We start from the raw sequence: 12,055 nt of genomic DNA, 5'->3' as shown, positions 1-12,055 counted from the left end.
ATTTCCCCAGCATTTCCTTGTTGTACATTTATAATTTAATTCAACTGTTTCATCTATCATATTACCTATGATTCAGCGTTTAAAAATTTATTTTGGTGAATGTTCCAGGGGAGCTAGACAAGTTTGTGGATTAGGAAGATTTGAGGTGGATGTTTTCTAAATGTCAATTAAGAAAAAAATCATTCAAATGTTTTTCTTTATTTAAAAAAAATAGAGATGGGGTCTTGCTATGGTGCCCAGGCTTGTCTCAAACTCCTGGCCTCAAGTGATCCTCCCATTTTGGCCTCCCAAAGTGCTACAATTATTGAAATTATTAAATGTTTCATATCAACACCCAACCTTATGCACCCACTGCCTACACAAATGTTTTTCAAGTCTTTCATATGCTTAATAATTTTCTGTGTACTTGTTCTGGAAGTGAGGTGAATGTTGCTATCTCTAGCTGCAATTTTGGATGTGACTGATTATGTTTTGAATTATGCCTTTAATTTAATGTGTTTTGAGGTTCCAGCTTTAGGTGTGTAGGCATTTAGGATGATTATGTCTTATTTATGAATTTGTCTCTTTGTCATTATGAAGTACTCCTCTTCATATCTCCATATTTCCTCTTCTTTGTATGTGCGTGGTGAAATATTTCATTCTTTGAGTTAAGAAACTTCTATTGAGGAATACTTTTTATTACAAACATTTACCTATTCTATGTATACAACTGACTATAAGCATATTTTGCTTTGGGCATTATCATGACAATGTAGTGTCATTCTTTCAATATTTACATCTTGTGGATTAGTATTTGAAGTGCAGCTTATGTAGACAGCATAAGGTTGGATGTTGATATGAAACATTTAATAATTTCACATGTATTTGCCTCTTGTGATACTTCCACTTTTTTGAAATTCAAGTTACTAAATGGTATCATTAATCTTTTGCTTCAAGAGCTTAACATTTATCATAGAACAAAGCTTCATGTAATAAATTGTGAGACATTTTCAATGGCACCTTTATTGCAGAAAAATGTTTTCCTTTTCAGGTTGAAAGATTCTAGTTTGAAATATTTTCTTGTAGCACTTTAAAAATGTTGGTCCACCTATTTCTTACTTTCATAGTTTTGAATACAAAGTTTGCTGTCATTCTTATATTTCTTCTTCTGTTTTTTATTTATTTATTTTTGACAGAGTATCTTGCTGTCTCACCCAGACTGGAGTGCAGTGGCATGATCTTGGCTCACTGCAACCTCTGCCTTCCAGGTTTCAGCAATTCCTGCCTCAGCCTCTCGAGTAGCTGGGACTACAGGCATGCACCACCATACCCAGCCAATATTTTTTTTTGCATTTTTTTGTAGAGATGAAGTTTTGCCATATTGGCCAGAACTCCTGACCTCAAATGATCCACATGCTTTGGCCTCCCAAAGTGCTGGGATTACAGGTGTGAGCCACTGTGCTCAGGCTATTTCTTCCATTTTATATAATATGAGTTCACATTCATACATACTAGGGGTTAGGATTTCAACAAACGTTTCTGGGGGAGACCACTCAAAACACAGCACTCATCCTTGGTTATTTCCAGCTGTGGAGCCTGTATCAATATCCTGGTGAATTATCTAAGCTGTCTACCTACTTACCCCAAATCCTCATGGTCACATAAAAGGCTAGTATAGTATAATAATTTTTTCTTTCCCTGCTTATCTACAGTGATGAAGAAACTAATATTCAAAGGGAAAAATCTTAGCTTTAGGTATAGGGTAATTCTTCTTCCTATTTTTAAATAATTTCAATCTTTATTGTAGATCAAAGGTACCCATGCAGGTTTGTTACATAGGCATATTCTGTGACTCTGAGGCTTATGGTTCCAACAATGCCATCACCCAGGCAATGAGCATAGAATCCAACAGGTGTTTCTTCAGCCTATACCTCCCTACTCCTCCCCCCATCTATAGTCCTCGGTATCTGTTGTTTCATCTTTATGTTCATGTGTACTCAATGTTTGGTTCTCAGTTATAAGTGGTAACATGTGGTATTTTGTTTTCTGTTCCTGGGTTAGTTCACTTAGGAGACTGACCTCCTGCTACATTCATGTTGCTGCAAAGGACATGATTTCATTATTTTTTATGGCCATGTAATATTCCATGTGTATATGTAGCACATTTTCTTTATCTAATCCACTGTTGGTGAGCACTTAGGTTGATTGCAAATCTTTGCTATTCTGAATTGCACAGCAATGAATATACTAGTGCATGTGTCTTTTCGACAGAGTTAATTACCTTCCTTTGGGTATATACCCAGTAGTGGGATTGCTTGATTGAACAGTAGTTCTATTTTAAGTTATTTGAGAAGTCTCCAAACTGCTTATCACATTGGCTGAACTAGTTAACATTCCCACCAAGAGTGTATAAGTGTTCCCTTTTCTCCACAATCTTGTCAGCATCTGTTATTTAAAAAAAACAAAAAACTTTTTAGTAATTGCTTCTGCTTCTCTGACTGGTGTGAGATGGTATCTAATTGTGGTTTTAATTTGCATTTCTCTGATGATTACTGATAATAAGCATTTGTTCATATGTTTTTTGGCAATGTGTACATCTTCTTTTGAGAAGTGTCTGTTCACGTCATTTTTAATTGAGGTTTTTTGGTTTTCTGCTTGTTGATTTGTTTACATTCCTTACAGATTCTGGATATTAGAACTTTGTCAGATGCATAGTTTGCAAATATTTTCTCCCAGTCTGTAGGTTATCTGTTTACTCTGTTGATACTTTCTTTTGCTGTGCAGAAGCTCTTCAGTTGAGTTAGGTCCCAATTTCTGTCTTTTTCACAAATGGTTTTGGGGAGTTAGCCATAAATTCTTTGCCAAAGTCTATCTTGAGAAGGATATTTCCTAGGGTTTTTTCTACAATTTTAATATTTTGAGGTTTTACATTTAAATCTTTAAACTATCTTAGGTTAATTTTTGTATATGGTGAGAGTTAGGGGTCCAGTTCTATTATTTTGCATATGAGTAGTCAGTTATCCCAGAACCATTTATTGAAGAAAGGGTACTTTCCACATTGCTTGTTTTTGTCAATTTTGTCAAAGATGGTTGTAGGTATGTAGCCTCATTTCTGGGTTCTCTATTCTGTCTCATTGGTCTATGTGTCTGTTTTTGTAGTAGTATCATGCTGTTTGGGTTACTATAGCCTTGTAGTATAGTTTGAAGTTGGGTAATGCGATGCCTGGGCTTTGTTCTTTGTGCTTAGGATTCCTATGTGTATTCAGGTTCTTTTTTGGTGCCAAATACATTTTAGAATAAATTTTTATAATTTTGTGAAAAATGACATTACATTTTGAAATGGATAGCATTGAGTCTGCAATTTGTTTTTGGAAGTATGGCAATTTTAACTATTTGTTCTCCTAATTCATGAGCATGGAATATTCTTCCATTTGTTCGTATCATTTCTTATTTCTTTCAGAAGAGTTTTGTAGTTCTCCTTGTAGAGAATTTTCACCTTCTTGGTTAGATGGATTCCTAGGTATTTTATTTTCTTTGTGGCTAGTGTAAATGGGATTGTGTTCTTGATTTAGTTCTCAGCTAGAATGTTAGTGGTGCATAGAAATGTTACTAATTTGTGTACATTTTTTTAATCCTGAAACTTTATTGAATTTATCAGTTTCAGGAGCCTTCTGACAGAGTCAGTCTTTAGGGTTTTCTATGTATAAAATTATTTCATCAGCAAAGAGAGATAGTATTACTACTTCTTTTCCAATTTTAATGCCTTTTATTTCCTTCTCTTGCCTGATTGCTTTGGCTAGGACTTCCAATACCATGTTGAATTAAAATGGCAAGAGTGGTCATCCTGGTCTTGTTTTAGTTCTCAAGGGGTATGGTTCCAGCTTTTGCCCATCAATATAATGTTGGCTGTGGGTTTGTCATAGATGGCTCTTAATATTTTGAGGTATGTTCATTTGATGCCTATTGACAGTTTTTATCATGAAGGGATGTTGGATTTTATGGAAAGCTTTTTCTGCATCTATTGAGATGATCATATAGTTTTTGTTTTTAATTATGTTTATGAGGTGAATCACATTCATTGACTTGTGTAGGTTGAACCAACCTTGCATCCCAAAGATAAAGCTTACTTGATCATGTGAATTAACTTTTGATGCACTGACAGATTCAATTTGCTAGTATTTTGTTGAGGATTTTTGTGTCTATGTTCTTTAAGGATATTTAGTTGTAGTTTTCTTTTTTCATTATGTCTCTGACAGATGTTGGTATCATGGTGATGATGGCTTCATAGAATGAGTTAGGAAGAAGCCCCCACTCCTTGATTTTTTCCAAAAGTTTCAGTAGGATCGGTATCAGTTCTTCTTTGTATGGCTGTTGGATTTCGGTTGTGAATCCATCTGGTCCTGGGCTATTTTTAGTTAGTAGGGTTTTTATTACTGATTCAATTTCTGAACTTGTTATTGGTCTGTTCAGGTTTTCACTTTCTTCCTGGTTGAAATATGAGAGATTTTGTGTTACCAGGAATTTATCCATTTCTCCTAGGTTTTCTAGCTTGTGTGTATACAGGTGTTCATAATAGTCTTTGACGATCTTTTCTATTTCCGTGGGGTTGTTCATAACATTGTTTTGTCAGTTCTATTTGTGCTTATTTGGATCTTATCTCTTTTTCTTTGTTAATCTAGCTAACAGTCTATGAATTTTGTTTATTTTTTTTCAAAGAAAATCTCTTAGTTTTATTTATCTCTTGTATGGACTTTTGGGTCTCAATTTATTCAGTTCTCTCTGCTTTAGTTATTTCTCATCTTTTGCTGGCCTTGGGTTTGGACTGTTCCTTTTTTTTAATAGTTCCTCTAGATGCAGTGTTAAGTCACTAATTTGAGATCTTTCTAAATTTCTGATGAGGCATGTATTGCTATAAATTTTCCTCTTATCACTGCTTTAACTGCATCCCAAAGGTTTTGGTAAGTTTGTTTCTATTTTTATTAATTTTAAATAATGTTTTGTGATTTCTGCTTTAATTTAATTGTTTACCCAAGAGTTCTCAAGGGGTATGGTTCCAGCTTTTGACCATTCAATATGATGTTGGCTGTGGATTTGTCATAGATGGCTCTTAATATTCATTCAGAAACAAGTTGTTAAATTTCCATGTTTTTCTGTAGTTTTGAGAGATCATCTTGGTATTTTTTTCTGTTTTTATTGTGTGCCTTGTTATGATTTTGATTCTTTGAATTTATTGAGACTTGCTTTGTGGCCAGTCTTAGAATATGATATGTTTTTTGTGTGTGCAGATAAGAAGAATCTATATTCTGCAGTTGTTGGGTGGAGTACTCTGTAGATGTCTATTAGGTCCAATTGGTCAAGCATTGTCTTTAAGACCAGAATTTCTTTGTTAGTTTTCTGTTTTAGTGACTCATCTGATGTTGTTAGTGGGATACTGAGGTCCCTTACTATTATTGTGTGGCTGTCTAACTCTTCATAGGTGAAGAATAACTTGTTTTATGAATGGGGGTGCTCCAAAGTTGGGTGCATATATATTTAGAATAGTTAAGTCTTCTGCCAAATTGAACCCTTTATCATTTTGTAATGCCCTTCTTTGTCCTTCCTGATTGCTGTTGATTTAAAGTGTGTTTCATGTGATATAAGACTAGGAATGCCTTCTCTTTTTTTGTTTCCTGGTTGCCTAGTAAATATTTCTCCATCCTTTTACTTTGAGCCTGTGGGTGTCATTACATGTGAGATGGATCTCTTGAAGACAGCAGGTAGTTGGCTCTTGGCTTTTTATCCATGTTGCCACTCTGTGCCTTTTATGTGGGGAATTTAGGCCATTTATATTCAGGGTTCATATTGATATATGAAATTTTGATCCTTTCATTATGTTGTTGGCTGTTTGTTTTATAGACTTGATAGCATAATTGCTTTATATTATCTGTGAGCTATGGCTTGAGTGTGTTTTTGTGGTAGCAGGTTTTGATCTTCTGTTTCCTATTGAGCACTCCACTAAGGATCTCTTGTAATGGTGGTCATGATGGTCTAGTGCTAACAAATTCTTTTAGTGCTTCCTTGTCAGAGAAGGATCTTATTTCTCTTTTGCTTATGAAGCTTAGTTTGATGGGATATAATATTCTTGGTTGGATTTTCTTTTCTTTAATAATGCTGAAAACAGGTCCCTAATCTCTTTGGCTTGTACGATTTCCACTGAGAGGTCTGCGGCTAGCCTGATTGTGTTCCTTCTGTAGGTGACCTGCAACTTCTCTCTTGCTGCCTTTAAGATTTTTTTCTGTTGTGTTGACCTTGGAGGATCTGATAACTGTGTGTACTGGGGATGGTCACCTTGTGTAATATCCCACAGGGGTTTTCTGCATTTTTTGAATTTGTATGTCTTCCTCTCTAGCAAGATTGGGAAAATTTTCATGGACTATGTCCTCAAATATGTTTTCTAAGTTGCTTACTCTTTCTCCTTCTCTTTCAAGAATTCCAATGAGCCATATATTTGGTCTCTGTACATAATCCCATATTTCTCAGAGATTTCATTCATTTTTTAAAAATCTTTTAAAAAATTTTTGTCTCACTGAGTTGATTCAAAGATCTATTCTTCAAGCTCTGAGATTCTTTCCCTAGTTTGGTCTCTTCTGCTTTTGTTGCTTCTGATTGTATTTTGAAATTCTTGAAGTGAAGTCTTCAGTTTCAGGAGTTCAGTTTGGTTCTTTCTTAAAATGGATATTTCATCTGTTAGCTCCTGGATCGTTTTGCTGGATTCCTTGGATTGGTCTTCATCTTTCTCCAAGATCTTTGTGGGCTTCCTTATTATCCAGATTCTGAATCTTATGTCTGTCATTTCAGTCATCTTAGTCGGGCTAACAGTTGGATTTCTGGGGAACTATCGAGTTGCCAGAGTTCTTGTACTGATTCTTTTTCATGTCTGAGGGCTGGTGTTCCTTTAACTATAATGTAAACTGAGCATAGTCAGTTGGCTTTATTTCTGGGTATTTTTAGAGGACTGGGACTCTGTACAGAATCTTTTTTTGTGGCTGAGTCTTTGCCTTAGTTTTAACAGGCGCTGTATCCAGGCAAAATATTTTGGTGTTGTGTTTTGGTCTGTGATTCAGTAGGTGGTGCTTAAGAATGTTGGCCAGCAGATAGTTTGTTACTCAGCCACATGGCTCCTTTGTACTTTTGTGCAGTTCTCCCTAGCACTCTGTGGTGAGGGTGGAGAGATGACTACCTCACTTAGTCCACTCCTGGGCCTTTGAGGAGCCCCCTTTGATGACTGGCTCCATGACTGCATTTCCTTTGTTAGATGTTCTAGTCAAAGGCGTGGATGTGATGTCAGAATCACCTCACAGCACAAGACGCCCAGCTAATTTTTGAATTTTTAGTAGAGACAGGGTTTCACCATGTTGGACAGGCTGGTCTTGAACTCCTGACCTCAAGTGATCCACCTGCCTCGGCCTCACAACGTGCTGGGATTACAGGTGTGAGCCAATGCACCCGGCCAGGGGTTCTTGAGTTGACACATGGATCATCCACTTGGACTGGTGATTGGTAATTCTGATACTGGTAATTTTCCTAGGGTGGAATTCTCAGCCTCGTTCCATGGCCCTGACTTCAAACTTTAGGGAGAAATAAGTTGGGTTGTTGCTCTGATTTCAAAGGGAAAGCTGATCATCTACCATTTTTTGTTTATGTAAATGGACACCTCAACATCCCTTTTCTGAGCCTTAGTTTCCTTGTTTGGAGCATTTTGCTACAAATCTCACTTCTCAGAGTGGTTGTAGGGCTTGATGTGGCTGGGGTATGGGATGAGCTCAAACATAATTTATTTCCAGACCAGGTTAAGGCATGAAGGGGTTGGGACTTGTTAGAATCCTGTTGTTGGACTCCACAGTAAAGGTAGACATTTAAGCCACCCAATCAAAAACCTCAGTTGTTCCTAGCACTGAGAAATTTGATAGAATGTTTCTAAAACATTATTAATGGTCTTATGCACAAAAAGTAAAGTGATAGCCCTGGAAGTAGACAGGGAACCGTAAGAAAAAAGAGAGAGCAAAGCTCAGTGATCACCAGTGCCTGGGAGCATCAAGGGGTCATTAAGGAGGAAGTTTCCACCTCTGTGGGGAACAGAAGAGGCTCCCTAGGGTCCTCACACACAGGGAGTGAGCCAAGACTCAGGGAGTGAGCCAAGACTCTGGGCGAGGCTGGAAGCTCTGGTTCTCCTTCACTGAGTTTTTTTTTTTTTTTGAGACGGAGTCTTGCTCTGTCACCCAGGCTAGAGTGCAGTGGCGTGATCTCGGCTCACTGCAACCTCTGCCTCCCGGGTTCAAGTGATTCTCCTGCCTCAGCCTCCTGAGTAGCTGGGACTACAGACACCCACCACCATGCTCAGCTAATTTTTATAATTTTAGGAGAGATGGAGTTTCACCATGTTTGCCAGGCTAGACTTGAACCCCTGACCTCAGGTGATCCACCTGCTTCAGCCCCCCAGAGTGCTGGGATTGCAGGCATGAGCCACCACGCCCAGCCCCTTCTCTGAGATTTTACAAATGGGCTCTGGGACATCTCTGCTCACTGCCCTGAGTCCATGATCAGCACTGAGTCACCTCCTCTGTGTGTGTGAAACTGTTTCATTGCAGTATTGTATGAGGCTCCCATTGGACCCATCATTGCCTGGTACAACTGTGAGCAGACACTAAGTTTGGGAAATTGGATGCCGTGTGGCAGCAGATGATGGGTTAGACCTCCCTTTTCAGCTCTCAACTCCAAAGAAGGCCATGAGAGAAACCTTAGATGGAAGACAAAGTGTGAGAGGTGAGCAGTCCAACAAAAATGACCAAGGAAGTGTATTTTTTATTTTTATTTTTTGAAATGGAGTCTCGTTCTGTTGCCTGGGCTGGAGTGTGTTGGCCTGATCTCAGCTCACTGCAGCCTCTGCCTCTTGGGTTCAAGCAATTCTCCTGCCTCAGCTTCCCGAGTAACTAGGATTACAGTAACTAGGATTACACGCCCAGCTAATTTTTTTATTTTTTAGTAGAGATGGTGTTTCACCATATTGGCTAGGTTGGCCTAGAACTCCTGACCTCAGGTGATCTGCCCACCTCAGCCTCCCAAAGTGCTGGGATTACAGGCATGAGTCACTGCGCCCGGCTGGAAGTATAATTTTAATGTTGATAAAAAGTGCTGCAGCCATCAATCAATAGACTCATTAATGAGAGTTACCATATAAAAATAAATAGAATCCTAGAAATGTATGGCCAGGGTTGGTGGCTTACACCTGTAACCCAGTTTACGCCTGTAATCCTGTAAGCCCAGCACTTTGGGAGGCCAAGGCAGGCAGATCACTTGAGGTCAGGAGTTTGAGACCAGCCTGGCCAACAAGGTGAAACCCTATCTCTACCAAAAAACTTAGCCAGGTGTGGTGGCAGGCGCCTGTAATCCCAGCTACTCAGGAGGCTGAGGCAGGAGAATCTCTTGAACCTGGGAGGCGGAGGTTGTAATGAGCTGAGATCGCACCATTGCACTCCAGTCTGGGTGAAAGAGTGAGACTCTGTCTCAAAAAAAAAAAAAGAATCCTAGAAATGTATGAGACCCATTTTAAAGTGAAAATATTTAAATATCTGCAAAATACAAGAGGAAATTGCATTTCTGACCCAGGAATGTGGATTATATTCTATATACATAGGAATTATAGAAATGAGTTAAAATCTAAGAAGTGAAAAATCCATCCGAATGAGCACAATCAAAATATTTATTCTACCACGGATAAGACACAGCTGAAGAGTCAATTATGAAACCAATGTGGAATATTGAGGAATATTCCAGAGCTGCAGGTGTCTAGATATTTTCTGTTTTCATGCTGAGAAAAATAAATCATTATCCTCTAAAGTGTTATCAGAATCTGTCCTCCATAAATGAATTTGGTGAATAATTCTTTGTTCAAAATACAAAATTGTGAATCCTTAGCAATCTAGCTGAAGTCATCTGAATCATTCATTTATTACCCTGTATGTAGAAGAGTAATTCGCTTACTTAAGGATGAGTCAAGTAGCCTGTTCTCCCCTAAACATCCAATGATCAGGCACGATAGAAAAAAGCTTTGAAAACATCAGTAAGAGTATTAGAATTTATGCTATTAGAATAACTATTGGCAATATTAATATTCAATAAAATGAAATATAATCCAAAAATGTTTTAGTAAAAATAATTACTAATTTATGCTTTAAAGAATCTATTAATGCTGGGCATGGTGGCTCGTGCCTGTAATCCCAGCACTTTGGGAGGCTGAAGCGGGTGGATCACCTGAGGTCAGAAGTTCGAGACCAGCCTGGCCAACATAGTGAAACCTCGTCTCTTCTAAAAATGCAAAAAAAAAATTAGCCAGGTGTGGTGGTGGGCGCCTGTAGTCCCAGCTACTCAGGAGGCTGAGGCAGGAGAATTGCTTGAACCTGGGAGGTGGAGGTTGCAATGAGCCAAGATCGTGCCACTGCACTCCAGCCTGGGCGACAGAGTGAGGTTCCGTCTCAAGAAAAAAAAAAAAAAGAACGTATTAACAAGGAAGATATATGACTCAGAAAGTTTCATTCATCTAATCACACATCCTTGAAATGCATAGAGCATAAACTGATATGTATTTAAGGCACACATTAGACACAAATTACTAAGTATTTACTAGATAAGAAAAAATTATATCTGAATCTTTTCAAATTGCCATCTTATGCATTATATTCTCTTTTTATAGTGTAATTTATCAATAGTTAATACCAAAAGATCTTTTTTTCTCTTTTCTTTTTTATCTTATTGAGATGGAGCCTCACTCTGTCGCCAGGCTGGAGTGCAGTGGCACGATCTTGGCTCATTGCAACCTCTGTCTCCCGGGTTCATGCCATTCTCCTGCCTCAGCCTCCCAAACAGCTAGGACTGCAGGCACCCCCTACCATGCCCAGCTAATTTTTTTTTTGTATTTTTAGTAGAGATGGGGTTTCACCATGTTCGTCAGGATGATCTCCGTCTCTTGACCTTGTGATCCACCCACCTCAGCCTCCCAAAATGCTGGGATTACAGGCGTGAGCCACTGCACCCAGCCACCAAAAGATATTTTTAAAAACCTAAATACCTCTTGAAAAGAATAAGGCCCTCAATAATTCATGGGATATAGATGTGAATTTATGAAGTATGATGAAATAAGCAGGTTATAAAATTGTAATATATCAAGAAAGGTAGAAAGCCATGGCAGAAAAAGAGACAAACATTTTCAAGATCAGGAATGAAAGAGGGGAAACAGCACTATTGATTTTACAGATTTTACAAAGATATCTTAGGTGTGTTTTCCTAAATAATAAATGTATCCTCCTTTTGACCTTTATGTAATGAAATAACCATGCATACATTTTCAAAATAATATTTCATTTGCTTGACTTTATGCTTGAAAATTGAAGCATGGTGCTGTTTGTTATTTTCATTTATGCATTTTACTACCTGGTAATATTCCACTGAGTCTATTTACCACACTATGTTTATTTTTTTCATAGGTGGACTTTGGTGTTTTATAGCTTTGGCTAATAGGAACAGCATTCCTATAACAGCTGTAAGTGTATCATGACACATAAGTAGACATTTATCTCTAGGGTACATAATTAATTAAGGGTCACAGCTGTGTGCCTCCTCTTTTCAACTAGATAATTCCAATATACTTCCTAAATTGATTAAAGCAATTTGTACTCTTACTGTTAATGTACTAAAATTCTACATGTTCAATATTCTTTCCGAAAAATGATTTTGATACTTTTTTCTTTTCTTGAGACTGAGTCTTGCTCTATCACCCAGGCTGTAGTGATCTCGGCTCACTGCAACCTCCACCTCCTGGGTTCAAGTGATTCTCATGCCTCGGCCTCCCAAGTAGCTGGGATTACAGGCAGGCACCACCACGTCTGGCTAATTTTTGTATTTTTAGTAGAGACAGGGTTTCACCATGTTGGCCAGGCTGGTCTCGAACTCCTGACCTCAGGTGATCCTCCCGCCTCGGCCTCCCAAAGTGTTGGGATTACAGGCATGAGCCACCACGCCTGGCCTATTTTTTTCTTTTCTC

This window comes from Pongo abelii, chromosome 20 (assembly GCF_028885655.2).
Source record: "Pongo abelii isolate AG06213 chromosome 20, NHGRI_mPonAbe1-v2.0_pri, whole genome shotgun sequence".
Taxonomy (NCBI): Eukaryota; Metazoa; Chordata; class Mammalia; order Primates; family Hominidae; genus Pongo; species Pongo abelii.
Note: the sequence above shows the minus strand (reverse complement) of the source record.